Raw genomic sequence first — 15,546 nt, 5'->3', positions numbered from 1 at the left:
CACCTCACTCCCACTAGTCCTGGCTCATTTCTCACGTCCACAGGTTTCTATATACACATGCAGAGTGATACATTCCACCAAGCAACAGGTACAATTTTTTGATTTCTGTTTCTCTTCCTTGCCATTATGAACAGCTAAATTTGCAGATGTCCTGCAATGAAACACTATGAAGTAGCGACCAGTGCCTTTCATTTAGGTTGCATTTCTCTAACAAAAGTGTTTTACTTACTTTCACAGGCTTCGTACATTTAGGACTGATATATGTACAGGTTTTGGTTGCTCACAAAATTAATTTGAACAGTCAAACAAAAAGAAATCAGAATAAAGTCACATTTAGCTGCATTGTGAACATGGTCTTATAGCTTTTTTATATTTGACAACAGCATTCAACAAAAACTTAAATGTGAGAAAATGACAAATATGTTAATGTTAAATCAAGGTTCATCTGTATTAGTATTTCACTTTGCAAATGTTCCGCTAAGCACTATTGCAATGAAATTATCAAATTGTTTATTGTAATTTGAGTTGAACAAAAAATCTACAACCTTTATAAAGGTTAAATGCACCCAAATCACAGACAATGAAGCCTTTAACAATGGATGAAATGGAAAAAGTAATTAAAGGTCTGAAACATGAAAAAATAAATGATACTATATCCACAAACATTGTAAGTGCTGTGTTTCTGCAGATTCAATTAAATTTCAGTTCAGATTTCTTATATAATTTCACAGTACTGCACTGTGTAAAAGCAAACTCATTCTCCTCAACATCAGGATAATGTGAAGATGCCCACAAGTATATAAAATAGTGATTTTATTGTCTTAAACACATGGGAAGGATGAATTAAAAGAGAAAGAAGGCAGAATTTAAAGCATATGCAGACTATATGTTTTACATACAGGAATTGATGGATGCAGCTACTATATAAGTAAACACTTTTTGCCATAAAATAGTTGCATGGAATTTGATTTTAGTGCCATTTTTAGTAGTAGCAGTTTTATTTATAATAGAAAAAGTACTCATAATTCCTTAGTAGTCAGTAAACAATCAATTTAACATAAACACACAGTAATTATCAAAAAAATTATAGATGGCTGTAAGGTGAAATTGTTATTGGAGTTATTGGTTATTGGAGTTGGGAGGTGGCTACAGCCTGCCAGATTCTGATATTTTAGGCAACAGCATAGTATTAAATCAAATAAGACATATGTGCGTTGATTGGGAAACCTCTATTTGAAATACAAAAGAGGAAATTGAATTGGACAATTTTCTCACTCACATGGTAACAACTGTCTAGATCTCATTGTAAGAGCCAATCTTAGAAAGTAATGCTTTAAGAACTTAAATTTATATTAGTGTTTGATTAATCATAGCCATAGACAATGGTATAGCCTTTTACCCCCTGTAAGTTAATAAGAGATACAAGTTTCTTGCTATAACTAAGATACAGTGTGTTAATTGAGTCAGTGTGATGATGCGGGCCTGCTCCATACTCCCATCATTCTTTTAGGGTGCCTCTTGAACCGTCGGTAATGTAACTGGATGAGCTGGACAATGAGGACACCAATGGAGCAAGGGGAAAGGTGCAAAGTGCAGAGGTGCTTTTATTACAACAACAAAAAAAAATCAAAACAAAATCCCAAATAAAGTGCAGTGCTTCAAGAGTTCATAAATAAATAATCCATAAAAAGGTCAAAATCCCAAATGTTTAAAACAAGGCTAAAATGAGATTACATTCCAGCCAAGCACAGCTCCTTCCCAGTCTCTCCAGCTCACCCAAGGCATGCTCAATGGTAGAGACTTCAGCTGCCACAGTCCTCACACTAAAGAACCACTGTCTTGGCAGCCTCTGTTGGCGTCTGCCAGACTGCTCGGGGTAGTTTGTCCCCCCGTCTTCCTTCTCAAACTCGTAGTCGTCCCTCGGATCCCTTGGGCAGACTCATCGACAATCGTACCCACTCTCCCAGTCAGTGGGTGGAAAACCATCTCTTGAGTGCCAATCCTTCACTCCATCCGGGAACCCTAACCATGCTGATCTCTCTTTTTCAGCTGGCTGGCTCATCCTCTTTCTTTCACCCCAATGCCGCACTCTTGCTCTTCAAGTCTTTTTCGTTTCCTTTTTGTCTCTCCTTCTGTGCCGACCTGTTCTTATATGGCTCCGTGGGTGCAGCATCTGAATCATGCACTGCAGGAAGCCGATTAAGCAATTGAGAGCGATCACACTCTCGCCCCAATTACCTCATCAACTCCTTGCAGCTGCACAATCCTGCCCACAGAGACTGAAACGGTGAAATGTATTATTTAAAATCTTGCCTGTTATTCTGAGCCGGGGACCCTCTATATCACAGTCAGTTGTCATTTAGAATAGATCCCAGTGCACAAGGACTTAAAAGACCCATTTTCAACATAGAAATGGGATGAGCGTGCAGTTTTCTGACAGTTTTGAAATGGTTCAGAAACATTTAGAAGTGATTTGTAACAATTAGAAATGAAGCAAGATTTAAGCTTTGAACAGAACTTTTCTTAACAAGATCTTTTCTGTTTTTGCTATATAAATTTTCTCTTTTTTATGCAAACTGTTTTACTTAGAATTTTTACTAAAGCTTTTAAAACCAAAAGATATTTTGTCTGTGGAATCATTTCAACGTGTCAGGCCTTTGCTGAATGCCATTTTGTATGCTAGAGCTGCTGAACTTTGGTAATTTTGGGAAAATGCAGCTACACTCATCTTTACACACAATAAAGACAAAGTTAAAAAAAACAGAAGTTATTAATACTTTAAGCGACAGTGATGACAAAATGGTAAAGATTGGGATCATCTTTGAAAGCACACAAAGGTTTACCAAAATAAAGGCTTATAATTTGCTGCGAGCAGACTTCACAGGGATGAGGAAGTATTTAGAAAACACAGAACTGGAAAGTTAAAAACTCACCAACTATAAATGATAGGTAGTGTCACTTCAGAGATCTTCTGATCCATATATTATTAAAAAGGTAAAACTGAAAATCTCACTGTACAAGAAAGAGAAACAGCCAAGTAATTCTGACTCCCAGGAAGAATAAATGCTACTGCAAGTGAAAAAAAAGCATTTGAAAGGTCAAAAGAGAAACAGAAAAAAATAGCCAGTGAAGGCAAAACATTCAGCAAGCAATTTTTTTTTCCAGTACTATTCTATTAAAAATATTTTAAAAGAAAATTTATGAATCCTAAGTGACACAAAAGGAGAAATTGTTGAAAATGTGAATGAAATAGCAAATTAACTAATTAAATAAAAAAATTAAATATTTCACACAATTATTTGTAAAGGAAGAAACAAAAGAAATGCCCCATGCAAAAGTAAAAACAAGCTCCAAGCTCATAGATTTTAAAATAGAAGAGTCAGATGTGATTCAAGCCTAAGAAAAATGAAGACTAATAAAGCCCTCAGACCTGGTGGGATTTTAACAGTTGTATTGAAGAAAACAAAAGACGCTGTCTTTAACCCCTTATTAAGCATATCTGAGCAGTCATTTGAGAAAGGAGAAGTACCAGAGTACTGGACACTTACAAATGTGATTCAGTTCTTCAAGAAGGGAGATAAAATGCAAAATGATCAAAACTTTAATAAGAAATAAATTAGAAAAGAACGAGGAAGATCTTGCTAAGCCATTTTGAACAGACAACTGTAATAGTTGACAAAAATAAACCAACAACAAAATCTTCTTAAACTTTCAAAAAGTCTATGATAGGTCCAAAACTGAAAATTAATTCTCTATCTAGAAGCTGTAGGGATTAAAAGTAGCCTACAAAACTGGATCTCAAGTTGGTTAACAGGCAGGAGACAAGGAGTACAGATAAGAGAGGAATACACCATGTGGAGTGAGGTCATCAATGGAGTCCATCTAGGGTCTGACCTTGGTCCATTACTTTTTCTGATTTATATTAATGACACAGATTCAGGTATAGTTATTAAACTTGTAAATTTCACAGATAAAACTAAATTTGGAGGAATGGCAGATATGGAGGAGACAGCAAAAACTATTCAAGAAAGACTTGGTCGAGCTTCACAACAGGGCAAACGCTTGGAAAATGAAGGTTAACTCTTTGAGGGCTGAATATTTTTTCAGGTTTCACACATAAATCAACATCATATGTCTGTTGCTACGTGCTGGGGCTGCTGTTGGCGCATGTTCAGCATCTCTGGCGGCAGTGTCTGCGTAGGTGCACCTTGATGGCCAACAGGAATGCACAGCAGGTGACTGGCGGTGGCAGTTGCAGTGTGACGCAATATGGTTTGTACCTCTTGTCATCATAAGTGGTGGTTCTACCAGGCGAAGGCTGCTGTAGGCGTATCAGCTGCACAAACGTGTTCAACACCACAGTCAGCTGGAGAATGATCAGCCGATGCTGGTCCCTCATTTTCGTTTTTGATCTCCATCTCCAAATCACTTGCATCAGATTTCAAGTCCGACAAGTCAGAGTCCGGTTCAGCGCTAATACGTAAAACGTTTATGGAGTATTTTAATTTACGGATGTCGATGCCATTTTAGAGGTTGCTTGCTCTTCGCTACTCATGTATGTGCAGGGAGTCAAGGATAAATCAGCAAAAGCTACTTAACTTTCCTTCTAGCAAAGAGAATCAAACTAAAACGCAAGGGTGGGTTTTGTTACAGTTTACAGCCGATTACCGTCCTCTAACCCTGAATTTTGACAAAAGTCGACATCAACCCTGAAAGAGTTAATGTAGAAAAGTGCAAAGTGCTACTCGTGGGTAAACGTAATGTCAATTATGAATAATAGATGTGAGACAATGCAATAGAGACCACATATTGAGAACTGTGCAGTTCTGGTCACCATGCTACAAGAAATACATAGTAGCACTTGACACCATGCCGACAGAAGACATCAACCAAGTGCATCCCAGGACTTAAGGACATTTCATACTCTGACAGACTCATAGAATGAAACATGTTTAGTCTCAAGCAGAAGAAATTACATGGGGTCCTAATCATGTCTTTGAAATCATCAAAGACATTGATAAAGTAGATTCCAGAGAATTCTTTCTAGGTAATTGTAAATCACATACTCAAGGACATAAGTGGAAATTAAACTGAAGAGAATTTAGGACTAAAGCCAGAAAACACTTCTTTATGCAAGGCGCCATGGGAATAATCTACTCAGCCATGCAGTTAAGACATAAACCTTGACAACTTTTAAAAAGTACAAACAAACAAGCCTGATCAACTAAATGATCTCCTCTTGTTTGTGAAATTTCTTATGTTCTTATGGTAAGTCCAGGCATATCATAGCTGTTGGATACATATTTCTGAACAATCAAGGAATATATTTTTGTGTCATTGCACAATGCACAACAAAAGTTAGTAGCAAGAAAAAAAAGAAGTAAAATAGACATTAAAATAATCATAATACCATTCAAACAGGTCTATAGATGACACCATATCACATATTTGACACACCTCTTTGTCCCATGTAGACAGCAACAAGGAGAATTATGTAAGATTGTTGTTTATAGACTACAGCCCAGCCTTTAACACTTACAGCTTAAAAACCTGGAAATGAATAGCACTCTCTGACTGGGGGCTGGATTTTATAACAGGCAGGCTTCAAGTGGCAAGAGCAGGCAACTGCTTCTCCAACACTATTATTGTCAACACAGGAGTTCCAAAAGGCTGTGTACTGAGTCCACTGCTGTGTTCCCTTTACAGAAACGATTGTGTGGCCAAGTGCCGCTCCAATACCATTATTAAGTTTGTGGATGACACAGTGGACTTAAGCGTAATTTCCAACGATGAGGAGTCCTATCTGGATGAGGTAGAGAATGTGGCAGTATGGTGCCAGTCTCATAACCTCTCACTGAATTTCAGCAAGATCAAGTTGCTAGTTGTGGACTTCAGACAGAAGCTGCAGCAGATCTACGGCTCCATCAGTATAAATTGAGCTCCGGTTACGAGGATGAGCAGCTCAAATACCTGGCTGTGAACATCACCGAGGACCTGACATGGACCCAGCACACTCAAAATCATGGTGAAGAAGGCAAGACAGAGCCTTTATCACTTGAGGCAGCTGAGGAAATTCAAGGTCTCCCCAATCATTTTAAAAACGATTTACACCAGCACCACAGAGAGCATCCTAATGCAGATCTGCACATCGTGATCTGGGTATTGCTCAGTCCAAGATCGGAAAGCCCTGCAGAGAGTGGTGCATTCAGCAGAGTGCAGCTTATGCTCAACACTGCCCTCTGTGCAGTACAACTACACCAAAAGCTGTAGGACCAGTGCAATTAAAATAATTATGGACTCTACCCACCCCAGCAAAAAACTGTTCAGCCTGCTCAACTCAGACAAGTGGCTATGCAGCTTAATAGCAAAGACTGAGAGACTCAAGTGGAGCTATTACCCACAAGCCATCAGAATCCAGAGGTCTGACATGCAAACAATCATTCCAACCTAAAACTCACTTTAACTTACTGCACAGCCACTTTTTACTTTTTAATGTTTTTGCCATTTCAGATTTTAACTTAATTTTAATCAAATTTAACTTAATTTAATTTAGTTTTAAGTTAGTTTTATTTAATTTGGTTGATTTTCTTAGGCTAGTTTTTTCATTACACCACATGTTTTACCTGTACAACTGTGTGTGACAAATAAAACTCTTGTATCATAATCCATTATGTGAATTTGTCCATTTTATTGATGACTGACCTGGCGTTAGAAATAAAAATAGTAGGCAACAGAGGCAGAAGTGAGCCCTTTCTCGCCCATTGCTAATGTTGGCTTGACATCCTCATTTTTTTTGTATTCATCTCCTTGGCCAGCACTGCCTGCCAAGCAGGATGGTAATCCAAGGTGTTCCTAGAGATATTATGATCTCCTCTGGGACATAATGGAAGATGTTTGCAACAGCATTTTTGCACCTTGTATGTATTACATCCTCTCAGCTGTAATCTGTGCTTGCAAGGATAGTTCTGTGGCTAATTAGGAGACAAACAATAAAAATCTAAATGTAACACTGCACTGGAGAGTGCACAGCCACTGTGTTTGAACGCGCTGCCATCCAAAATCCTACATGCCACCATCTGGTAATGCTGGTTTTCAATGTCTAAAGCTGTTTACCAGAGTAAATGAGAGAGAACTGAAGGTGGGCACTATGCATTTTAACAAATAAGATCTTAAGATCCCAATCTGTAAAAGTTGAGTGAGTCTACAGGGATAGGCAGTGACCAATGGTTTTAAAAGCAGCGCACACCACTCTCTTGTGCCGCTTCCTGTCCAAAGAATATAGAGGTCCAAACTCAGTAGTGCATTGATAGGACATAGTCACTTTTACCTGTTATACTTTTACTTTTAATTATCTCAAAAATAATTGACTCTTTACCATAGCAGAATAGGTGCTGTTCTGGAACTTGACATTCCTCACTACCTCTACAGTACTCCACCTCCAATTCCAGATTATTTAGGATACACCATCTGATCAGCTTTGATATATCATTCTTTATAATTTGTGTTGAGACTTCTAATGATGCAATCAGACCTGACCATCCTGGCAGAAACTTCATGTGAAATGCAGTTGTGTGTGTGTAACAAATAAAGCAGCTGTTATAACATGCAACTCTGTGGGGAATTTCTGCATTCTCCAAAAGTAATTTGATTCACAGCTCCTAACTATGCTAAATTCAGTTTATTCAAAGTAAAGATAAGGCCAGTTATAGGTGAGAAGAATAAGAAGTTCAGCTGATCTAAATCATAGAGAAAATGAACAGTTTCGAGTATTGCTAGTTTTAGGAAATGACAAAGCCAATGTCTTTTTGTCCCAACCAACTTGTTTCTCAAGCCCTTCAAGAATAGTCAACAATATGGAGTGGTATTCATAATAGGATCAGAATCATATAATATTCTGAAACTACAATCTGTCAATGGTGGTGGCATTTCCCTTTTTCACTGTACAATTAAAAAAAAAAACATGAACTTAATGTTGGTCAAAGTAATAGGCACCACTGGAAGACTCTGCTTACAGAATTAGAATATGCATGAGAGTTAGTTTTGATTGATTATGATCAGTGGCCCACAGTGTACACTCTGAAGTGTAGCCAATAATAGCTTTTCTAATGTAAAGAAGAAAACACCATTCAGTTTTACTCCAGATTTTGAAAGCTGCAACTAAATTAGGCCAATACAAGACAGTTTGGAGTCATACAGTCTTAAAGCTTTAGTTTTAGTAACATATTACTCATTTCATTAAAAAAAACAAAAAACATTAGGGGGCGGCACGGTGGCGCAGTGGTGGCGCTGCTGCCTCGCAGTTAGGAGACCCGGGTTCGCTTCCCGGGTCCTCCCTGCGTGGAGTTTGCATGTTCTCCCTGTGTCTGCGTGGGTTTCCTCCGGGCACTCCGGTTTCCTCCCACAGTCCAAAGACATGCTGGTTAGGTGGATTGGCGATTCTAAATTGGCCCTAGTGTGCGCTTGGTGTGTGGGTGTGTTTGTGTGTGTCCTGCGGTGGGTTGGCACCCTGCCCAGGATTGGTTCCTGCCTTGTGCCCTGTGTTGGCTGGGATTGGCTCCAGCAGACCCCCGTGACCCTGTATTCGGATTCAGCGGGTTAGAAAATGGATGGATGGAAAAACATTAGGTTTGTTTTAGTTGACAAGGTAGCCCGCTTATTTAGTCACATTGTAGTGAAGACTTTCCTCAATATACTTTATGGTATATTGTTTCCTTCTCATTTATCTATTTAATTAGAGATCACAAGATAGAATGGGTTACTGTGGCACCATGTTTATGGATCTGGAGTGGTAGTTTAAACTTGTGAGTTTTCATTTCCATGGTGATGATACTGCTGTTATGACCTTGTGTGAGAGTATGCTAAAGTAATTTAATTTATTTTAATTCACTTTTGAAAAGATATAGGACTTTTATTTGTAAATGTCAGGTTCAACTTTCTGAAAAGCATAAAGAAACATAATGCTTTAGCACAAAGTTCATAATCAAAATGAAATATAGAAAAATACCTATTCAATTGCTTTATAAACATAAAATAACTATGATAATACTACATTCTGCCATATAACCATAAATCCAATGCAAAATTAAAGAACACTTAATATGTTCTCATGGAAATAAAATAACTTGAATATTAGATTGCAATGTGTCTAAAAAATGTTGTTCCTTCCTGTTAATATCAAATAAATGATGCTTAAAAGGTGCTTAAAATGCTTTAAAAAATGTGGCAAATAGTTCTACTTATGTTCATTTTCTGTCCTTAGGATGAGATTGTGAATCTTCAGAAATCATGTTCAGGAATAGTTCTTACACAATTTACTTTCAGGTCCATTCCTGGAATCATTAACACCCCACAAAACTGCTAGAATACCAGGATGACCTCCTGAAATCTGCCTTTTGGTTAAAAGTAATGACGTTCATGATCTCTAATCTGACTGGACCTGGGTAAATCAAGCAAGAATTTTGTCTGTCCCTAGAAACATTTCTATATGATTGATATTGTCATACTTGTTTTGCTATCCTAGTTCTCAAACCTACAGCCAGCACGTGCAGTAAAAAACCAGGTGACCACCTCAGGTAACACTTTGGCATTTTCAAACAAAACTACTAAAAAAATGAAGAATGAAACAAAAAAAAAAATAAGGATGAACCAAAAGAGTTATGTACATACATAACTCTAACTGCCTACAAAAATTGTAAGAAATATTTTCATTTCAGAAATTTCAAGTGCATTTTAAAGCTACATGTCAGTAGCATTCATTTCTCATTATTCACTTATCATATTGTGTGTACTGTGTATTTATTGTCATTCTGTAAAATTTTGTGATTTTGTGTAATGTTGTAAAGGTGTCAGTCAAAAGTACAATGTCTGTAAAATGTTTCTTAAGTATGCAACATGCTTCTTAAGTTAGAAAGGTGCATTTTGGCTTTAACTACTGCCAGGGTAGTTACAGAAACATACAAGATAAGCAAAGCAGAAATGTTTTTGTTTTACATTCAATATAACCATTGCAAAACTTATTGTGTGTTTGTATATATTTATTTGTGTATTTATTTATCTACCTAATTATGTGTTTATTTATTTAAAGATCCTTTGTGAAAAGCCAATTATTCCCTTGGAGACAAATAAAGTTCAATCTATCTATCTATCTAGGCCATTGTTTCCTATTCCTATTATCTGTGGCCTAAGTATGGACTACCAGTTCAAAGGTGCAATTTTCTAGTTTGGGAATGCAGAATGAATTGTACTAGAATTCTATATCCAAATTCAGTTTATTAATTTATTTTTTTTTTCATTTCCATGTGCCCCATAAAAGAAAAAAAATAGCTAAGACCTACTCATGTTTTTTTGTTTAAACACCCTTTAATTTACTTTAGTCCCAGTACTGCTTGCCCATTGAGGTTTGTCAGCCACAGTTCTGTTCACCATTATCCTCCCAAACTATTACAAAATAATTACAGGTACATACTGTACAGATATTGTCCTTCAGGAACACAAAATATTTAAAAGCTTTCAGGATGCTCTGTGCAATGGATGTGTATAGTTTTATGTATATTACTCTCAATAGTTTGTCTTTTAGTAAAATGCCCATATTTAGAACAGTGCAGAAAGCTGATGTCTGTCTTATGTCAGGAACGTTATTCACATATACTAGATAACAGCCCTGTCTTTACAATGTAGTTAAAGCCAATGACATAAATACATAAAAAGTCAAATTTATATTTGATGTCTGATCTTTATTTGTGTAAAAGATTTCAAAAATTACGTTATACACCACCTTGGTGATTTTTTTATTTTTAAAGCAGAATTAACTTTAGGATATGCCTAAGCTTTTATCCTCATTTGAAATAAGTATTAGGAGGGCTATTAAGCATGCCAACTGTGATCTAGGCAAATAACATTTTTTGGATGTAGATAGTTGAGGAAACTGGCATATTATTTGCAAGTAATGTCAGACCATTAAAGGACTGGTAATGAATGTTAAATGATAAGAAAGAGAAATACCGTATAGTAAGAAAAAGCTAATGCTTGAAACTGCTGTTGTTGTAATTCTAAGTATACAAATGCTTATTATTAAATTTGTTTATTTAATTCATTTTGCAATTATGCTGGAATGTTTTCAATAATGCACTATTATTGTTTGTTTTCTTAATTTGGCCATGATAATTAAAGCTTGCTATTATGCAATGCCATGTTGTTACATAAAATGTTCTCTGTGCTCAGACAATGCAAGTCTACTTTAGGTTTTACAGTTTGACTTTGCCATACTTTTTATGGTGTCAGAGTGACTGAAGAAATTATATTTGCGTTTAAGAGGCAGAAATCTTTATGTTGGACCCTTATTGTTCTATGAGTGTAGGTAAAGTATAAACAGTGACTTAAAACAAATATTTCAGAACTCATCTAGATAATAATCTATATTGGAATATTAAGGCAACAATATCTGTTCTAATTGAAATCATTGTTCATTTCTTCTCCTTAAACTCTACTATTTAAAGTTGGATAAGTACCTCATATTATTCTTTTATCACAGTGTGACCCAGTCTGTCATCACTTTCAGATTCATTGCTGGATTTAGTGGTCTGACGAATTTAAAATAGCTCCAGTAGGTTAACAGTAGAATCCATGAAACCTACAAAAAAACTTGTAATCCCAGGCCACCTTAAATTCCTTCACACCTCTCCATTAGTGTATTTTGTTTTGCAAATGTGTCTATCAGCACAAGCAACAAGCAGTCTGTGATCCCACTCCCTCACCGCTGCAGCTCAACACAGGCTGTTCTCCCAGCTCAAGTCTCTTTATCTGTGTGTGAGGTGCCTGGAATTGTATAGGGTAAATAATATATCTTTATTTAGAGCACATGCATTTCATGTGTGTTCCATGTCTACAACAATCTGGGTAAGTGTAGGATGACATGAAGTGCGAGGCAAGAAATGTTGAACACACATAAAACAGAAACATTTTTCATGTTAAAGTACTAATATGTGAGTGGATGTTTCTTGCAGGGAGGGCTTCTGTTCTCTTTCTCCAATGTAGAACCCTCATCCTCATTTGATTTCCCCTCTGTTATAGCACATCTTTATTTGAAAACAACAGTGTTAAATCGGGTGTGCGTGAATGTGACTGAGAGAATAAAACTGAAAAAAAAAAAGTGAACCTTTATAAGTACCATAAATTTACACCGCTTGTTACAGACTCAAATCAAATGTATGTTTTTATTCTATAGCAGTAACTATAAGAGCAGCTAACTACTCAAAATGGTAATTCTAAGAAGCACCCGGAATCAAACCGACGACCTCTTGATTATGAGTCAGCAGTTTTAATCGCTGTACCATCCATGCAGTTGTGTCAGTGTTGCACCCTAACCCAATTCCCTTTCCTTTGTTTAGATTCTTGAATAAAATCACACTTGTTTTGTTATACGTGAACCTTTTTTGAAAGTGTTTTTTTGATATTTGGACTTCAGTTTTCAAACATTATACACTTCATGCCAAAATTTCATCATTAGTACTTGCCTCGCATTGCCTGTCATCCTACATTTGCATAAATTATTGTAGACACGGAACAAACATTAAATGCATGTGTTCCAAGTAAAGATATATTATTTACCCTATACAATTCCAGGCACCTTATGTGCAGAGAAAGAGCCTTGAGTTGAGAGAACATTTTGCCTGAATTGAGCTGCAGTGATGGTGGGATGGGATAGTGAGCTGCATGCTGCTTTGCAAAATAAAAGATGCTAATGGAGAGGTGCGAAGGAATTTAAGGTGGTCCGGGATTAAGAGTTTTTTATAGGCTTCATGAATTCTAATGTTAACACCTATGTAGGCAAAACTATTCTAGTGTTTGTGGACGATTTGTTAAGTATGTTGAAGAAGCTGGAAAACATCTCAACTGATGACAGACACCCTTTACATGCAGAGATTACCTTTAGTAAATCAAAAAGTATAGTGACATTAATCAACCATGCAAGCTTCTCCAGATATTCTTCTCTTCACTGTGCCGTACAGCTTTTTTAGTAAAAAAAGACAGAGGCAAGAAAAGTTTAGATATGCAAATATTCTATGTGTATTGGGTAAGTGCTTAAGTGAAAACCTACTGTCAAACTATTTCAATTGATTACCAAAGGAGTTTTCAAATGATGTAAATATTTCAGAATTTTTGTGTAACTTTTAATCTGTTGTCTAAATACTTTATTTTGTGTGTGTTTGAATGGAGCTGAGAAGGCATATTTAAGGTTTTTTGAGAAAACATGCCTAAATAAAAATCTGAAACCTCTACTTTAAAGCTTAAAACAATAGCTGCAGAGTAACACCAAACTAGGACTATTTCTTCCAGCGAGCATTGAATTCCGGTGCCTGACATTTCATGCAGTGCTCACCAGTCAAAGCACAAGTGGCCAGTCAAAGGAGACAAATAAAAATTGCTTAACTTCTTGCTCTTTGATTTAAGGGCCAGTGTTATTGTGTGTGAAATGCTTTGGCAAATAAACCGTAGGCCACATTCAAAAGTTGTATTGGATGTCTCCAGATCTGCAACTGAAAAATGGAATGAAGACATCTATGTCCTTGTAATATGGATAGGCAAAGTTAATCTACTGTGTATAAATGTGTACACATTTATCTTGCTAATATATCTTTCTCCCATATTGACATCATTTTGCTCTTGATAATTTTCTTATTTTCTTTTGATTATGATACTATATATTTGTCAGAAAGTGGCTGAATTTGTTATCAGACTGTGAGCTGATGTTTAATATTGAGTTTTTATAAGAATTTACTGCACTACAGTAGGAGTATATAATTAAGTCAGTGGGACAAACCCACATATATTTAATTTTCACAAATATATTTAATTTTCACTAATTAAATATCAAACTACTACTCTAAGCAGTAAATAGAAACAAACAAAAATAAGAGAAATACTAAAAAGGTAAGATTAATAGTTTTGTATACTTTTTGAACATAATTGGTGCATTCAATTAATTAGTAAAGAACCAAGCAAAAAAAAAAAAACAATCTTTATTATGTAAAACTATGCACTCTTTTTCCTGAAAATACAATAATAACAATTCTAACCTGCTTGCAGGAACTACAGTGAATTAAAATGTATCTTATTTACATTTTGGCTAATAAGTTCTGAGTCTATTAAAATATACATATGAGAATTGTTGTGTGATTGACTGTTTGCATCTTTCACTCAGGTAACACTGTTGACACCCTCTGGGTTTATATAATCCTACTGGTATCTAACTTTTAGATCTAGCTTTATGATATCATGGTGCATGATATTAATTGATATTTAAATAAATTTAGTAACTAAAATGCCCTTCTTACCATGAGGAATACAAGTGGACATGTCAGTTAAAGTCGTCGGTAAAGTCCCTAAACTATTACATTTACTTTATTAATGAATGCTGCCTTTACTCTGGCTGGCACTTGGCCTTTGGATTTTATGTGTACACTTTATATTCTCGAACAGTGAATGCTGTACTTAACCCTAATTCTTCATCTTAGGCCATGCCAGTGGCAACTTTTCTCCCACCTCACAAAAATGTATGTTTATTGGTGTTTTTTAATTGACTTTGCTGGTGACTCTTGGTGTGTTGTTTGTGAATATTGACAAAACAATGTTAATACATTTTATTGTTTTTGCCAGTTAAACAAAAATCACTTTTTTAACACAAAGTACAAGTTGTGATGTAACACTTATCTTAGTATATAACCACTATAGACACAACCAGCTTGCTGCCGAGCATTGCTGCCACCTCTCAGCTATCTACTATAGGTTAGGAGCATACGCTTATAGCGTTGTTGCCGCACCCACCACTTGACAAACCACCTGAATTGGGACCGGAGTGCAGCGGGTGACACCTCAGCACACTATGGAAACAGTGTGAGTTTTTTTTACTGTGGCTGGAGTGCCAATCCTACCACCAACCGCCAAGTTTTACCTGTAAATTGGAGGACCTGCTTGCAGGGCTGTATGCAGAATAACATCATACCCAGGACGAAGCAATTGCAGATTAAGGACCTTCCTCAAGGGCCCAATGGAGTAGATTCACTTCTGGCGTTTCCAGGATTCAAACGGGCAACCTTCCGATTGCCGGTGCAGATCCCTAGCCTCCGCCCACTATAATGTTGCCATAATGTGTAGCCATAGAATTTTTTTTTTGTGTGTGTGCAAGAAGGAAGATGATGAGCAGATGCCCTTTTATTAGACTAGCTTCAGCTCTCTCTCAACTACTGCTTGAAATTTTTCAGTTTTGTAAAGAGTACGGCTCAGTTGCAAAAGTGGACACTTGAAAGGAGCCTTACTCTGTGGTTCTTTGTTAAAACAAATGGACACTTAAATGGAGTGTTCTTTTTTCTGCTGGACACTTGGAAAAGACTGTTGTCTCCAGCAAGAAATCTTTTGCATTTTTGAATACCGGTCCATATAATCTGTATCTATAAAAAGAAGCCATCTGGGAATTGAAATCTGGGAATGAATGAAGACTTGACCCACCCAGGTTGTATGATTCCTTGTACTACTTATTTTTGCTGCTAT

This window comes from Polypterus senegalus, chromosome 2, assembly GCF_016835505.1.
Source record: "Polypterus senegalus isolate Bchr_013 chromosome 2, ASM1683550v1, whole genome shotgun sequence".
Taxonomy (NCBI): domain Eukaryota; kingdom Metazoa; phylum Chordata; class Cladistia; order Polypteriformes; family Polypteridae; genus Polypterus; species Polypterus senegalus.
The sequence above is the reverse complement of the archived record's forward strand: the minus strand, read 5'-3'. Positions refer to the sequence as shown.